Source organism: Ictidomys tridecemlineatus, chromosome 12 (assembly GCF_052094955.1).
Source record: "Ictidomys tridecemlineatus isolate mIctTri1 chromosome 12, mIctTri1.hap1, whole genome shotgun sequence".
In the NCBI taxonomy this organism is placed as follows: domain Eukaryota; kingdom Metazoa; phylum Chordata; class Mammalia; order Rodentia; family Sciuridae; genus Ictidomys; species Ictidomys tridecemlineatus.
Window position 1 is genome coordinate 71,439,075 of NC_135488.1, and position 15,324 is coordinate 71,454,398.

General features: G+C 37.5%; 1 long non-coding RNA gene across 1 annotated transcript in view; it reads right to left on the reverse strand.

The window, feature by feature from the left end:
* Positions 1 to 11,395, reverse strand: part of LOC120884900 (uncharacterized) — a 45,467-nt gene extending 34,072 nt beyond the window's left edge. The window contains exon 1 of the long non-coding RNA XR_013428964.1: positions 10,980 to 11,395. This is a non-coding gene — a long non-coding RNA (uncharacterized LOC120884900). The remainder of the gene's footprint in view (positions 1 to 10,979) is intronic.
* Positions 11,396 to 15,324: the final 3,929 nt, after the last annotated feature.

Sequence of the window (15,324 nt, forward strand, 5' to 3'; positions counted from 1 at the left end):
AGATAAGACTAAGTTTCAACCAGACTTCTCCAGGTTGTGATTTCAGTTATCAATTCAATTTTCAAAGGTTTTACAATGTTGTTTGAATCTGTTCTGCATGTTTACCACCTAGTGGCCAGTCAAGATTCTGGGTAAGAAGAGTAGCTCAGCTCTCAAGGTCTATGGTATGGTGTTGTGTTTTAGATGCACGCACTAAAAGCTTGGAAATTAGCCTGGAATAAATGAATTCTTCTTTCCAGAGCTGCTCCTTCTAATCAGTTGTCTTGTTTTTGACCAGTTCCCTGGGGTGTCCCTTTATAGTTCTCTGATCAAAAAGCTAGGGTTTTATGTAGCACACTTTGCTGTTCACTTCCTGTGACTGTGCCTTTGTCTGGAGTCAAGCCATGGGAGTACAGAGATGGAAAAAAAGCAATGCAGGTTTTCCACTTACCCTGTGCTTAGAGTTTTGGCAGCACAGCCCCTCTAATCAAAAAGAAATGTTCCCTTTCCTCAAAGTTTTAGGCACTTGCTGGCTCCTTTTATCATTACTGTTACATTACTGCTACTGTTAGAGGATTACTTGGGATATAAGAATGGTGAAAAGAAACAAAGAAAGTATATGGGATCCCCTATATTCTCACTATATATTGGGAAACTCTTCCAAATCCTGTAGCCATAATCTGTGCTTCCAGTTCTTTGGCTGCATTGAGTCCAGGCTAGGGTATCAGAGGGGGAAGCACTAAACTCTCTGCAAGTTCAATTCACTCTGACACTTCAAATTCATCTCTTCTTCCCCAACTTTCCTGGTTCTATTTACTTTTCAGAATCCTCAAATAACTGATCTATACATTTTTTCCCTATGTTCATTGGGAAAGACAGGACTTAGTCCTTTTTCATATATATGAAGGCGTGTGTGTGTGTGTGTGTGTGTGTGTGTGTGTGTATATATATACACCTTTGTTTTTATTTATTTTTATGTGGTGCTGAGGATCGAACCCAGGGCCTCACACGCACATTGCAAGTACTCTACTGCTCAGCCACAACCCCTGCCCCTTACTCCTTCTTATATAGAAGTAGATCCTTCCTAAAATAGTGATGAGATCATTTGAATTATAGTTTTTTATCTTTACTTTTACACTATTTTAAAGCTGACTGAGTGTAAACAATTTTAAAAAGATATTTCTAGACCCAAATATTATAAGTCGAACTATTGGATCCACAATTGACTTACAATAATTGGAGGGTTTAAGACACCAACATTTAATTAGAAGAAAAATACACTGATGTGTACTCCTCCATTGTTTTGTGTGTGTTTCTCTGGTTGTAGTATAACATGTTTTCTATTAATACTCAATTAACCCACCAAAATGTCACATAAAATTTTAAGTAATTCAGAATTTGGAGTGGGATTCACTTACATGATGGGAGTTTGACTTATAAGAAAGCACATAGTGAAATACATAAGATTTAGTGCTACTTAGGAGTTGATTCAGCTGTGAATGACAAAGAAAACTCCACAATATATCTGTAAAATACAAACAGGAAGTAAGTAGCCCAAGGTTGATATGTTTTATTGTATTAGGAACCCATGGTCCTTTATTTCTTTTTTTAAAATATTTATTTTTCAGTTTTCAGTGGACACAACATCTTTATTTTATTTTTTAAGTGGTGCTGAGGATCGAACCCAGTGCCCTGCACATGCCAGCCGAGCGCGCTACCGCTTGAGCCACATCCTCAGCCCAATGACCCTTTTTTCTTGATGCTCTGCCATGCATGAGCTTGATTCCCTCATGACTGTCTCAGATTCAAAATGATGAGATTCAGCCATCACAGGAAGAATGAAAAGGAGAAGGCCCATGGTTCCTCTCTTTTAAGGACACTTCCTAAAGGTTGCAGATAGATCTTCTGCTTACATCTTTTTGGCTACAATACAGTCACAAGGCCACAACTTGCCACAAGAAAGGTCGGGAAATGTTGGGAAGTTATACCCATCTAAAAATTAGAGCTTCTGTTACCACAGAAAGGAAAAAAATGATTATTAAAGTCAAGTAGTATTCTCTGTCACAGTTATTGAAGGCCAATTAGTATTCTCTTTATTCTTAAGAAATCCTTAAGTATCAGAATCTAAATTCAAGTTAGCATAAAAATAAAGGAATATATTGGCTAATCTAACTGGAAAGACCAAAGGTAGAAGAATTTTAGAATTTGATTTAAGGATTTATTGACGTCCAATTTCTTTACATTTTTCTGGTAACCTACTGTTCTGTCAATTTCATTATAAGGCTAGCTTCCTTCTTTATGGCAATAGTCTTCAGAAGTTATAAATTTCACATACATCATACTTCCCAGAAGGGAAGAAAGTGTTGGCTTCTAGCAGATATAATGACTATTCTGGTTTGCCCAGGGCCAACCTGGATTTAGCTCTGACATTTCTAAGTCCAGGGAAATCCTTAAGTCCCAGGCAAACCAAGAAGGGCAGCCATCCACCTGGTAATGCTCTCAAAAGACTCAGGACCTTCTTTTTCAGAGTATCTCTGCTAAGCCCTCATATATTATTGGCTCAAATTGGGGCATATTGCCCTTTAGCCAGGAAAACCTGATGGCTATTAGACCTGATGCTTATTGTGGCAAGAGGGATACAATTACCTGATTGGGTAAGCAAATCAGAGCTAATCTCTGGAAATACATTGAACTCAGTCTTCTCTTGAACCCCATAATCATATAGCTGCTTCATAGTTGGGAAGACACACAATGCCCAATACAAAATTCAACTAACATAACACTAAAAATTCTTAGCATTTATATAATTGAAACCCCAGATGATTTCATAACCAAAAGTAAAAAAAAATATATAAATTCTATCAAGGGGAAACTGTTTTAGCTATAGAAAAAGTATAATAGATATTTTTGCTAAGATAATAGATCTTTTTATTAATGTGTCTAAACAAATCAGTGTCTACTATTCCCCTTCACTAAAGGAGAATATGATCCACTACAGCCCATGAGATATATCTCCAGATCAGTCTGGCACAAAACTATACCCTTGTATTCGCACAAAAATGGCCACAGGAGTACTTGACATTATTTTATTTGGTCATATGCTGAAGCTGGGGAAAGCAAATGACTTGGTCAAAGTATTAGTGCTGAAATAAAGTTAAATGTAATTTGAAATAATCCCATGTAAGACCATGGTCTTTACATGGTACACTATATACTACTGATTCATATTTGGTGCCCTCTCTGTAGAGTCTCTCCTACATAAGGATTATATATCCCGTCCTGCTGGAATCAAACAGTCATGTGACTTGTTTTGACCGGTGAAATGAGTGAAGAAGACATGGGGCAACTTCCTGGCAGAAGTTTTTTTTTTTTTTTTTTTTTTGCGGGATTCGTTGATTTTATTTTCCAATGCAGAATTTCCTATCGTGGGGGGAAATGCTTAGTACAAAACCCAGGTAAGGTCCTTATAGAAGCTTCTGAGAAGCTAAAGAAACTGAAAATAATCAATGTCATTCAGCATTTGTTGTCATTTTTTTTTTTTGTTTTCATCTTATGCTTTTTTTTTTTTTAATTGGTTGTTCAAAACATTACAGAGCTCAAGACATATCATCTTTCATACATTCGACTCAATTGGGTTTTGAACTCCCCAAATACATAATACAGACTCACTTCTGTTACATACTCACATTTTTACATAATGGCATATTAGTGACTGCCTGGCAGAAGTTTTGAGAGATAATGGCTCTCTTCTGTACGCCATGATGATCAGTTGCTCCAATACAGCATGAGTGAGAAATAAAACTCTGGTTATAGGGAGCTGGGGTTGTAGCTCAGTGGAAAAGTGCTTGCCTCACAAGTGCAAGGCACTGGGTTCAATCCTCAGCACCACATAAAAATAAATAAAAATACTGTGTGTTCATCTACAACTAAAAATATGGTTATATGTCCCTGGAATTTGGGGTATATTTCTTACTATAGAATAACTGATTATTGTTTCACCTGCCCTCAAGAATTTGAGTCAAGAACAGAAGAGAACACAACCTTGAAAGATTTTCCTGTTGTCCTGCAAAAGCCAGAAACCTTCTAAAAGAATCTTAAGCATATTGGTTCTTAAGACAAAAAACTAGAAATTTGAGCATTAAACAAATCCTTATACTTTACTTACATTATAAATGCTTACATTTAGCTATCTTTTAATTATTGACTTTATGATTAAATACTTCATATAAACCTATGCACTTAAAAAAGAAAAATTCTAATGATTCCATTATATAATATTGATAAATTCCATTCTTTCTAACTATAATATCAATACAAAAATTAAAATGAACACTTTTAAGTATGTTTGACACATTCTGGTCACTTGAACGAAGAGAATGTCCACAAAATAATCCTTTGATTATATTCTAAGCTCACAAGGAAAAAAAATCCTATCACTTTATGGGTTTATTTAAAGATTCCTGGATACTTACCCAAGAGATGCTGATTTAGGAGGTATTTTGGAAATCACTAGGATAACTGGCACAGAGATGGTTAGTTAGTCCTCAACTCTCAAGTTGTATTTGTCTCTTTCAAGTACGAGTCAGGAAATTCTGGAATATCTTTATCACACACTCACAACTGGAAACTGCCCTGGCTATACTTTCAGCCAAGAAAAGTGGCTGGGCTATTCCTTTGAGACCCCATGTCCTATTCCACATTTCCTTGTAGTCTTCCTCCTTCCTTCCTGGTGCAAGGGCAGCTAAGCTGCCTGAGCAAAGGATGACAACTGGTGACTAAGAAAGTAAGATTCTTTCTGATTTTGGCAACTGGGACTGAGAAATATGAAGAAAATTTAGTTGTGAGAGAAGTAGGGGAATTAAATGCCCCAGAGGAAAGTAGAAATCAAGAGAAGAGCTGAATGGTGTTAAAGGTGAAATACCACCTTTAAGAGTCTCCAAAAGCTACAGCCAAGGGATTACCAGAATGACCTAGTTTTAGAGATGGATCCCATCCTTAGTTTTGCTCTGAATTCCTGTTCTAGAATTTCTGTGGGGTTCTTTTTCTCTCTTGTTGACTCATGCAGCCTGAACAAGTTGCCATGGCTTGAGAAAGCTTGAATAAGTCTTTACTGTTAATGCACACACACTACTCCCCTTATCTGTGGGGAATACATTCAAGACTCCCCAGTTGATGCCTAACTACCAAATCCTGTATATGCTATGTTTTTTCTTATACATACACACCTGTGATAAAGATTATATATATATATATAAAAGATTATGTATACATATATATGTATGTTTATATGTCAGGCAAAGTAAGAGATTAACAATAATAAAACCATTATTATAAAAATATACTATAATAAAAGCTATGTGAGCTGGGCATGGTGGTGCATACCTGTAATCCCAGCAGCTTGGGAGGTTGAGGCAGAAGGATCATGAGTTTAAAGTCAGTCTCAACAACTTATTGAGGCACTTAGCAACTCAGTAAGACCCTGTCTCTAAATATTAAAAAGGGCTGGGGGTGTGGTTCAGTGGTTAAGCACCTCTGGGTTTAATCCTCAGTACCAAAAAAAGAAAAAGTGCTAAGTGAATGTGGTCTCTCTAGCTCTAAGAATATCTTATTGTACTGTACTTCACTCTTGTGATATGAGATGACAAAATGCCTACATGATGTGATGAAGTGAGGCAGATGATGAAGCTTTTGTCACACATTGTGACTATAGCTTTTGCAGTTCAAGGTGTGACAGTAGCAAACCTAACAGGAATTTCTTATTCCTTCTCAATTTTACTGATAGATTTGTACTTATTGTAGAACTTAGCAACCTCAGCATATGAGCTTTTTCTTTCCCTACTAAGGTAAGAACTTTCATCTTTTCAATTAAAGGAAGAGCTTCACAGTTACTCTTTGGCATATTCAAATTGCCATTATCACTACTTTTGTGCTTTGAGGCCATTAAGAAAAAGAAAGTTTACATGAACATAAGCACTGCAATACCACAGCAGTCCATCAATTTGATGATAAAACAGCTGCTGAAATCAAGGGAAAACCTAAATAAACCCTTCAGTTTCACTTGTTTTAGTTACTTGTTTTTAATTGACTTTAAAAATAGCTAATTTAAAACAACCTATAAATAAATAGAATGAAAATCAATCAGTAAAGTAGAAGAAAGGAAATAGGGGAGAGAAGGGGGAAGGGAATGTAGAAGTACTGGGGACTGAATTGGAACAAATAATATTCCATGCTTGTTATGATTATGTAAAAATGAATCCCAATATTATGTTTTACTGTAAAGTACTAATAAAAATAAATATAAAATATTTTTTAAAATCATTAAATTTGTAGATCACACAGCCAAGAAATATATCACAAGTTTGGGCTGGGGATGTGGCTCAAGTGGTAGCGTGCTCGCCTGGCATGCATGCGGCCCGGGTTCGATCCTCAGTACCACATACAAACAAAGTGTTGTGTCCACCAAAAACTGAAAAATAAATACCGAAATTCATTCTCTCTCTTTAAAAAAAAAAAAAATATATATATATATATATATATATATATATATATGTATGTATGTGTGTGTGTGAGTTTTCCACTACCTTTGGTGTAGATAACACCTCTGACATGTGGGTCATGATAATGGTAACCAAGATAACTTTTCAGGGACTTGAAGGCCACTTTTGTCTAAACCACCAACTCTCCACCTGGGCCTGTGCAGATGTCCAATGGGTGACCATTTGACATAAATGAGCCAAAAACTCCATCTTCAGAATATACTAATACCACCATTTTCTGAACATGCATCCTATGGAGAGCTAGGAACTTTAATTACTCATGTGCAGACCAGGTTATTTTACCTCCAATCACCTTTCCCCATCCCTTAAAACCACCTTGCTTTTTTATTCTGTAAATATCCCTAGCTCTATTTGAAACTTGGGTCTCCCCCTCTGTGCTCAGCCACCTTATAAATAAACTTTCTCTTCTATAAAACCTTGTTGCTTCAGTAACTGATACAATGTGCAGTGGCAAAACAGGCCTAGTTGAGTAACACCAAGTGACTAAGAGCAGAAAGCATGGGCAGCCTGGAGTATATGCTGGACAAAGGGATGATTCATGTCCTGGGTGGGATGGAGCAGGAAGGTGTGAGATTTCATCATGCTACATACAAGGGTGTACCATGCAAAACTTATGAACAGTTTATTTCTGGAATTTTCAATTTAACATTTTCAGACCAAGGCTATGGGTAACAAACTGCTAAAAGTGAAATCACAAATAGTGAAGCCACAGATATGGAAAAATATTCACCTTCCAGAAAAAGGAAGAATGACCCTGAAGGCAACTTAGTAATCATCATGACTGTCATTCTCCATAGGCTGGTTCTTCCTTTATTTCAGAAGACAGAGGCCTACAGAGAGGTGTGGAGGTAGTAGAGCATAAACTGTGTCTGTGGGCAGTTTTTTTTAATTTTATTTTTTTAGTTGTATATGGACATAATACCTTTACTTGTTTATTTTTAAGTGGTTCTGGGGAATGAACCCAGTACCTTACAAATGCTAGGCAAGCGCTCTACCACTGAGCCACAACCCCAGCCTTCTGTGGGCACTTTACCATTGAAAAGATATTGAAAAATGAGGAAAGGGCACAGGGATCAGGCCATTTCATTAGAAGTTCTCCAAAAGGTCACCTTCAGGTGTCTCCTCTATAGAAGCATCTCCTGCCTAGAATGTGTATACACATGGCTCTAAGAATTCTGAGAGTAAACAGTAGAAGGGAGTAAGGATTGGTCTCACTATTTATTTTACATTTACACTTATTTACAATCTATTTTTTGTTAGGCTAGTGTCTGGAAATTCAAAGACACTAGGTGGAGGAATTGACCCCTGTGGTTCAATTTCTTTACCAACTGCATATTATTCTATCTTGCAGAATTTGGGATGAGTTTGTCGCTTGGCCTAGGGATGGTGACCTGAAACTAGAAGTCTGACTGGATTGTACAAATTTTCAATCAATTCCCTTACACACCCTCCCATTGATGTGGTACTTCCAATTTATGAACTTTTCTGTGGTTATTAAATATAAATTGATTTACTTCTAATTTACAGTATTTACACTCCCCTTTGCACTCAGCTTAGATCCCTTTCCTTCTCCCAATAAGAATATGCCAAAAATTTTCATCCACTGTTTTTTCTCACTCTCTTAGGCCTCGTGGATTTAAAAAAAAAAAAAATTTAGCTGTAGATGAACAAATTACCTTTAATCAATTTATTTTTATGTGGTGCTGAGAATCAAACTCAGTGTCTCACATGTGCTAGGCAAGTGCTCTACCACTGAGCTACAACAATAGACTGGCCTTATGAATTTTTATATATTCTCATTCAAGTAGACTTTCACAGGGAAACAAGATAAATACATGCTTAATTCCTCATATTAAATCAAGTCACTTTGTAGAATATTAGTTTCCAAAATCTTTTAAAATCAATGATGCAGCTATAAAATATTTGTGACATAAAAGCATTCATGATATACTCTTTTCAATATCTTTGTTTTTTTCTGATTAGAAAAGTAATACATGATCATTTTATAATAAGCACATGAAAAAAAGCATCTAAAAAAAGTGTCTCTCATAATCCTAACCCAGATAAAATCACAAGTTGGTTTGTGTTCCTCTATCAAATATGTTGTTTAATGATTCTATATTTGTAAAATGTATGATGGAAAAAAATTAGAAAAACAATACTAAAATGTTAATGGTGTTTAAGAATAAGGAGAACTGGATTATTTGTATTTTCTAATGTTTCTAAATAAACATCTAAATATTTATTTTTTGAATTTGTAGGTCAAAAAAAAAAACTTAAAATTTCTTAAATTTAGATATCACTCCCCACCCCACCCCCCAATACTGGGGACTGAACCTAGTACTGCAAGCACTTTACCACTGAGATACATCCCTGGCCCTATTTATTTTAAGACAGTATGTGGCTGAATTGCCAAGCCTGACCTGGAATTTGCAATTCTCCTGCCTCAGCCTACCTAGTAGCTAGGATTACAGAACCATACCACTGTTCCCAGTTTCTTTAAAGTATATAATGTGTAATTATATTTGAATCTACTATCCTTTTGCAATTTTTTGCTCCAAGCTGGGTGCTATGGCACATGACTGTGATTCCAATGGCTTGGGAGGCTGAGGGAAGAGAATCTCAGGTTCAAAGCCAGCCTCAGCAATTTAGTGAGGCACTAAGCAACTCAGTGAGATCTTATCCCTAAACTAAATAAATAAATGAAAAATTTAAAAGGGCTGCGGATGTAACACAGCGCTTAATCCCCCTGGGTTCAATCCCTGGTTTAAATAGTAAAATGGTCTTTTTTTGGGGGGGTGGATTGAATCCAGGGGGTACTTTACCAATGAACTTCATCCCTAGCCTTTTTTAAAATTTGAGACAGGGTCTCACTGAGTTGCTCAGGGTCATGCTGAATTGCTGAAGGTGGCCTTGAACTTGGGATCCTCACATCTCAGCCTCCTGAGTTACTGAAATTACAGGCATGCATCAGCATGCCCAGCTGTAAAATGCTCTTTGATGTATATAAAAAAGAGATTTTGAAGTTTGTTTTTTTTTTAATTGTCAATGGACCTTTATTTTTATTTATTGATATGTGGTGCTGAGAATAGAACCCCTGCCTCATACATGCTAGGCAAGCACTCTGCCACTGAGCCACGACTCCAGCCCCAAGATTTTGAAGTTATAATAGTGGCCAATGGGACAATATTAACTACCAGAAAGTTCCCAGGACTGACTTATGAATTTATGTTAAAAGCTGAAAGGTTTTTTTGTTTTTGTTTTTCTTCCCACAGTACTAGGGATTGAATTCAGGGGCATTCTAGCACTGAGCTGCAACCCTAGCCCTTTTCAATTTATTCTGGGACAGGGTTCATTAAGTTGCCAAAGATACCCTCAAATTTGCTATCCTCCTGCCTCAGCCTTCCCAGTAGCTGGGATTTCAGGCGTGTGACACCATGCACAGCAAAACTTAAGAATTTCGTAGATGAACATATTCTTAAATTGTCCCTTGAACATCATTTACCAGTCAATAGGAAATCTTTGACCTGGAAACCCAGGCCTTTAGTGTAGGTGATTCTTATCCATTTTCTTAGACTCTAAACGTTAGACTTTTACAACAAAGTTACTAATAGTTTTTAAGTTACACAGTTAGCCAAAGAGAACAGAATGAATTTATATTGTTTAGCAATTGTTTTATTTCCATTTTGTGTGTACGGCCAGGGCTGTGCGCGTATTAAGCACGCTTTCTACACTGAGGTCTATCCCCAGTCTCCAATTGTTTTTAATATTGTAAATTAACAAAGCAAAGATCCATTTTCTAAAAGATTTTTCACCAAAACTGTCTTAGAGGAACTCACATCCACAATTCTACACAAATGTCTTACTGATAGCTCAAAGCCAACGATCATTCATCAAACACGGCTCGGTCAGGTCTATCAGGACAGTGACCCCCACGAGAAAATGAAAGGTGTGGGACTGCTTGTCCCCAAAGCCTCTACACCGCCTCATAGCCTCAGCGGTTTCGCTGTCCTACGGTCTTCATTCTGTGACGTTAGGGTCAGTGAGGCCCTCCCTTCGCTAAGGGAAGGCTGCTAACCTGAAGGTTCTGCCTGAGCCTCACCTCTCCTTCACCTCTAGTCCCAAACCCGTAGAGCGCCCGGTTTCCGAGGAAACCCTCGTTTGACTGCTATCGCCGGTTTCTTAAGCGTGATAGAAAGATTAACGCAAAGGAGTCTTCAGAGTACGCCACCGCCCTCCTCCGCTCAGCCTCGCAAGGACGGGGGACAGACACTCCAGAGGCGCCTTCGCCTCTGCGCACGCGCGCAGTCCCGCCCCCCGCCCGCTGCGGCCGTCTGGGGAACCGAGAACCAATCAGAGCGCGCCTCGCCTCCAAGTCCCCGGCCCCGCGGAGCCTCTGCCCTCGCTTGCAGGCCGCTATTGCGGACACAATAGCCTGTTTACCCAGTTGTTGCTCGTAGAAACAGCTCTCTGGGGAAGAGCCTCCAAGGCAGCCTGTGTGAAGGAGAGGGAGCCGGCAAGGCCATTTTTCGACCCCTTCGCATTTACCCCCACCCCGAAACATCGCACTTGTCCGCACTCAAGATTAATGGGAAATGTTGTGGAGTTAATTTTTCGTTTTTAAAAAGTGACCGTTTCCTCCACATGAGGTCACCAGGCGTCAATCCGTGGCCCAGAATTCCCGAGGTCTGGCGTGGCGTGTTTCCGGTCGCCTGAGTACAGGAGCCCGTTCTTCACCTTTCCTCTGCCGAGATCTAGTCTTCCCCTAGTGCAAACTAATAGTTCCTTGATATCTTCTGATTGTGAGAATGCTGCTTTGTTAAATGTTTCAGTTTCCTAGCTGGGTGCAGAGGCACGCACACGCCTGTCATCCCAGAGACTCGGAGGTTGAGGTAGAAGGATTTCAAGTTCGAAGCTAGCCTGGACAACATAGCAAGACCCTGTTTCAAAATAAAAATAAAAAGGCTGGGGATGTAGCTCAGTGGTAAAGTGCCCCTGGGTGCAATCCCTAGTACAAAAACAAAAATTGAAAAATTACTCTTTCCTGGCCTAACAGTAGTACTTTTTTAGTACGTAAACGTGTGCAAAAGAAACAAACCCGCAGTCTCTCCACACAGGGATGAGATGATTATCATATTTCTATGTAAATGTAGTTTTCATATACACATGTACAGGTGTTTGGTTGGAGCGTGTTATCTCTAATGTCTGTTACTTTGGCAGGTAAATTAAAATATATAATCATTTTTAGTAGATGAGTGGATTAATATTATAATTTGTTCAATGAATCCCTACTTAGTGGACTTCTAAGATATTTCCAATTTTTCACTTGCACAAGTAGTGCTGGATACATATTCTAATATATAAACCTGTACATGTCCCTGATTGTTTCCTTATAATAAATACACAGATGTGGCTCAAGTGGTAGTGGGCTTGCCTGGCATGCGTGAGGCACTGGGTTCGATCCTCAGCACCACATAAAAATAAAGATATTGTGTCCATCTAAAAAAAAAAAAAAACCTAAAATATTAAAAATAAATAAATATTAAGAATAAATAAGTAAATACACAGAAATTTAATCATTGGATCATAGGGAACGCACATTTGTAAGATTCTGAATGATGTTAGCACCCTTTCTTAGAAATACACGTATTTAAAAGAGTAAATAAAGTGTATTTTTCCACCAACTGTTATCTGTTATTTGCATTTCCTTGATAATGCTGAGAATTATCAATCTCTGTAATACTCATTTTAGAAAGTGTTGCTCTAATTTGCATATTGTGACCAAAGTGTAAAACTGAACTTTTATGTATTTATATGCATTGCTGGTTTATAACTTCTGCTTATTTATTGAAATATTCAAACTTACAAGTGCTTTTTGTTATTAGAAATGCTTTTTTGGGGCTGGGGAGGTGGCTCAAGCGGTAGCGCGCTCGCCTAGCATGCGTGCGGCCCGGGTTCGATCCTCAGCAGCACCATATACCAACAAAGATGTTGTGTCCGCCGAGAACTAAGAAAAAATAAATAAATGTTAAAATTCTCTCTCTCTCTCTCTCTGTCCCTCTCTCTTAAAAAAAAAAAAAAAAAAAAAAAAAAAAAAAAAAAAAAAAAAAAAGAAATGCTTTTTTCCTGAAATAATCACAAGTAGTTTTTCTGTTTTTAAAATTCATTTTTAATGTTGCCTGTGGGGTTTATTTATTGAAGGAAGTTTTTAAATTTTTCTGTAAACATAATCAGTCTTTTTTTGCTTCCAACTTTAATGTCATGTTTAATGTATTTTCTTCTAGAGCTTTTACTTTAATAAATATATATTTGTTAAATACACATGTAAATATTTATTCCATCTGAAGTTTATTTAAAAGAAGCAAATAAGACTGGAATGTAACTCAGTGGCAGGACACTCAACCTAGCATGTTCCTAGCTGGGATTCATCCCAGCAGGTGGGGGTAGGACAAGGAAAAAATCTGTCTGTCTAGCTGTCTTTCTTTTTTCCCCCTAAATGATTTGCTGGTCATATGATAATATTTATTGAATACTCAGTCTTCCCTACTGATTTTAAGTGGTACCTTTATAAAATCCTAAGTTTTTATATGTGTTTTTTTTTCTCTAGTCCATTGATTTCTTATGGGCAGTAATATAATTTTAACATATCTTTAAATTATTTTTAAACTTCTTGTGGCTTAGTCCCTGCTTAATAGTCTTAATAGTCTTATTTTCTTTTAAAAATATATTTGATAACATTAATATTTTTGTATTATTCATAAGTTTAAAAGCATCATAATATGAAATCACCAATACAAAACCCAGAACATCAGCAATACTCTATATCAGTCTATGTGCTCTTCCTGTTATATCCCTGCTATCATCCCCAGAGATATATTATTTATTCAATAGTAAATTTAAAATTTGTCAAGTTAAAAAATTATAATTTTGATTAGAATTGAATTAATTGTATAGATTAAGAGGATGGGAATCTTTTTTTGGAAGGATACCAGGAATTGAACTCAAGGGCACTAAACCACTAAGCCACATCCCCAGCCCTTTTTTTGTATTTTATTTAGAGACAGGGTCTCACTGAGTTGCTTAGCACCTCATCTTTGCTGAGACTGTCTTTGAACTCATGATCCGCCTGCCTCCTGAGCTGCTGGGATTACAGGTATGCGCCACCTAGCCAGGCTGAAATGGGAATCTTTAGAAAAGAAATGAATACCTAGTTATTGATGCTTTGTGTTAATTAAAATTTAATCTACATAGCAGAAACTCTATTATCACTCTCATTTTACAGATGATGAAACTGAGTTATAAAGAAATTGAAAGCTGAGGCGGGGGCTGTAGTTCAGTGGCAAAATGCTTGCCTTGCATGTGTGAAGCACTGGGTTCTATTCTCAGCACCACATTAAAGTAAACAAAGGCATGCTGTCCATAAAAAAAAAAAGAAAAAAGAAAAAAGAAAAAGAAAAAAAGAAAGAAACTGAAAACTGGTCATGGCGGTGCATGCCTGTAATCCCAGTGATTTGCGAGCTGAGGCAGGTGAATCAGAAGTTCCAGGCCAAACTCAGAAATTTTGCAAGGCATTAAACAATTTAGCAAGACCCTGACTCCAAAATAAATAAATAAATAAATGGTACTGGGGATGTAGCTCAGTGGCAAAGCACTCCTGGGTTCATTCTCCAGAATAAATAAATAAATAAATAATAAGAAAGAAGGAAACTGAGTAGGGCCAGAGGTTTAGCTCAGTGGTAGAGTGCTTGCACAAGACCTTGGGTTTAATCTGGAAATAAAAATGTTTTGAATACTTTGTCCATCAAGAAACTAATAAAAATTGCCAAGATCATTGTAATGTCATAATAAAAAAATTAAGAAATAAAGAAGCTAATAAAGTAAAATAAAAAAAATCAAAATCCAAGGCAAGTTGGCCCCAGAGCCTGTGCTCTTAAGGATTATGATACAGTGCCTCTCTACAATATGGAAACAGCTCATGTATAATAGACACGCCAGGCAATTTGCCTTCACTTCTGCTCCATAGTCCAATTCTTTTGTTAATGAGCAGATACATACCCTCTTGAACCTCTCCTCCCCTGCCATAGCTGATTGGACTAGAAGTGGTAGAAAAACTGATTTCAAACTAGTCAGATTCTCCCAGCATTTTACAATTCATTTCATTTGGTCTCTTGACCTAGAAAGTTATGACACAAAGGAAAACTGAGAAAAACATTTATTTGATCCACACGCAGATACTGCATAGAAAGCACCCCTGCAAAGAAGTAGATGCACAGAGAGAAGCAATGTTAAGCTCTGTGGCCCCAGAGGGAGGTAGTGGGATAGCCACTGCCCTTGATTCTGGGGCTTTCCAGATCCTCACCTCAGCTTAGATCTTTGTCTCTAAAGGCTCCTGGGACTCTCCACAAAGTACCCCTCATCTTTCAAATAATTTTCTTTTTCAATTTAAGCCCTCCTGAATGACATTTAGTTTGAAACAAAAAATGCCATCTAAAAACATGGCCATCGCTGGGTTTGGTAGCTCACATCTATAATCCCAGCAACTCAGGATGCTGAAGCAGAAGGATTGCAAGTTTGAGGCCAGCCTCAGCAATTTAGCAAGGCCCTTAGTAACTTAGCAAGACCTAATCTCAAATTTAAAAAAAAAAAAAAAAAAAGGCAGGTCTGTTGATGTCACTTAATGGTAAAGTACCCCTGGGTTCAATCCCCAGTGAAAAAAAGCAAGGGGGGCGGCGCTTCCAAGTTTTTTTTTTTTTTTTTAGAGTTTTCCTATAGCATTGTCTTCACATAA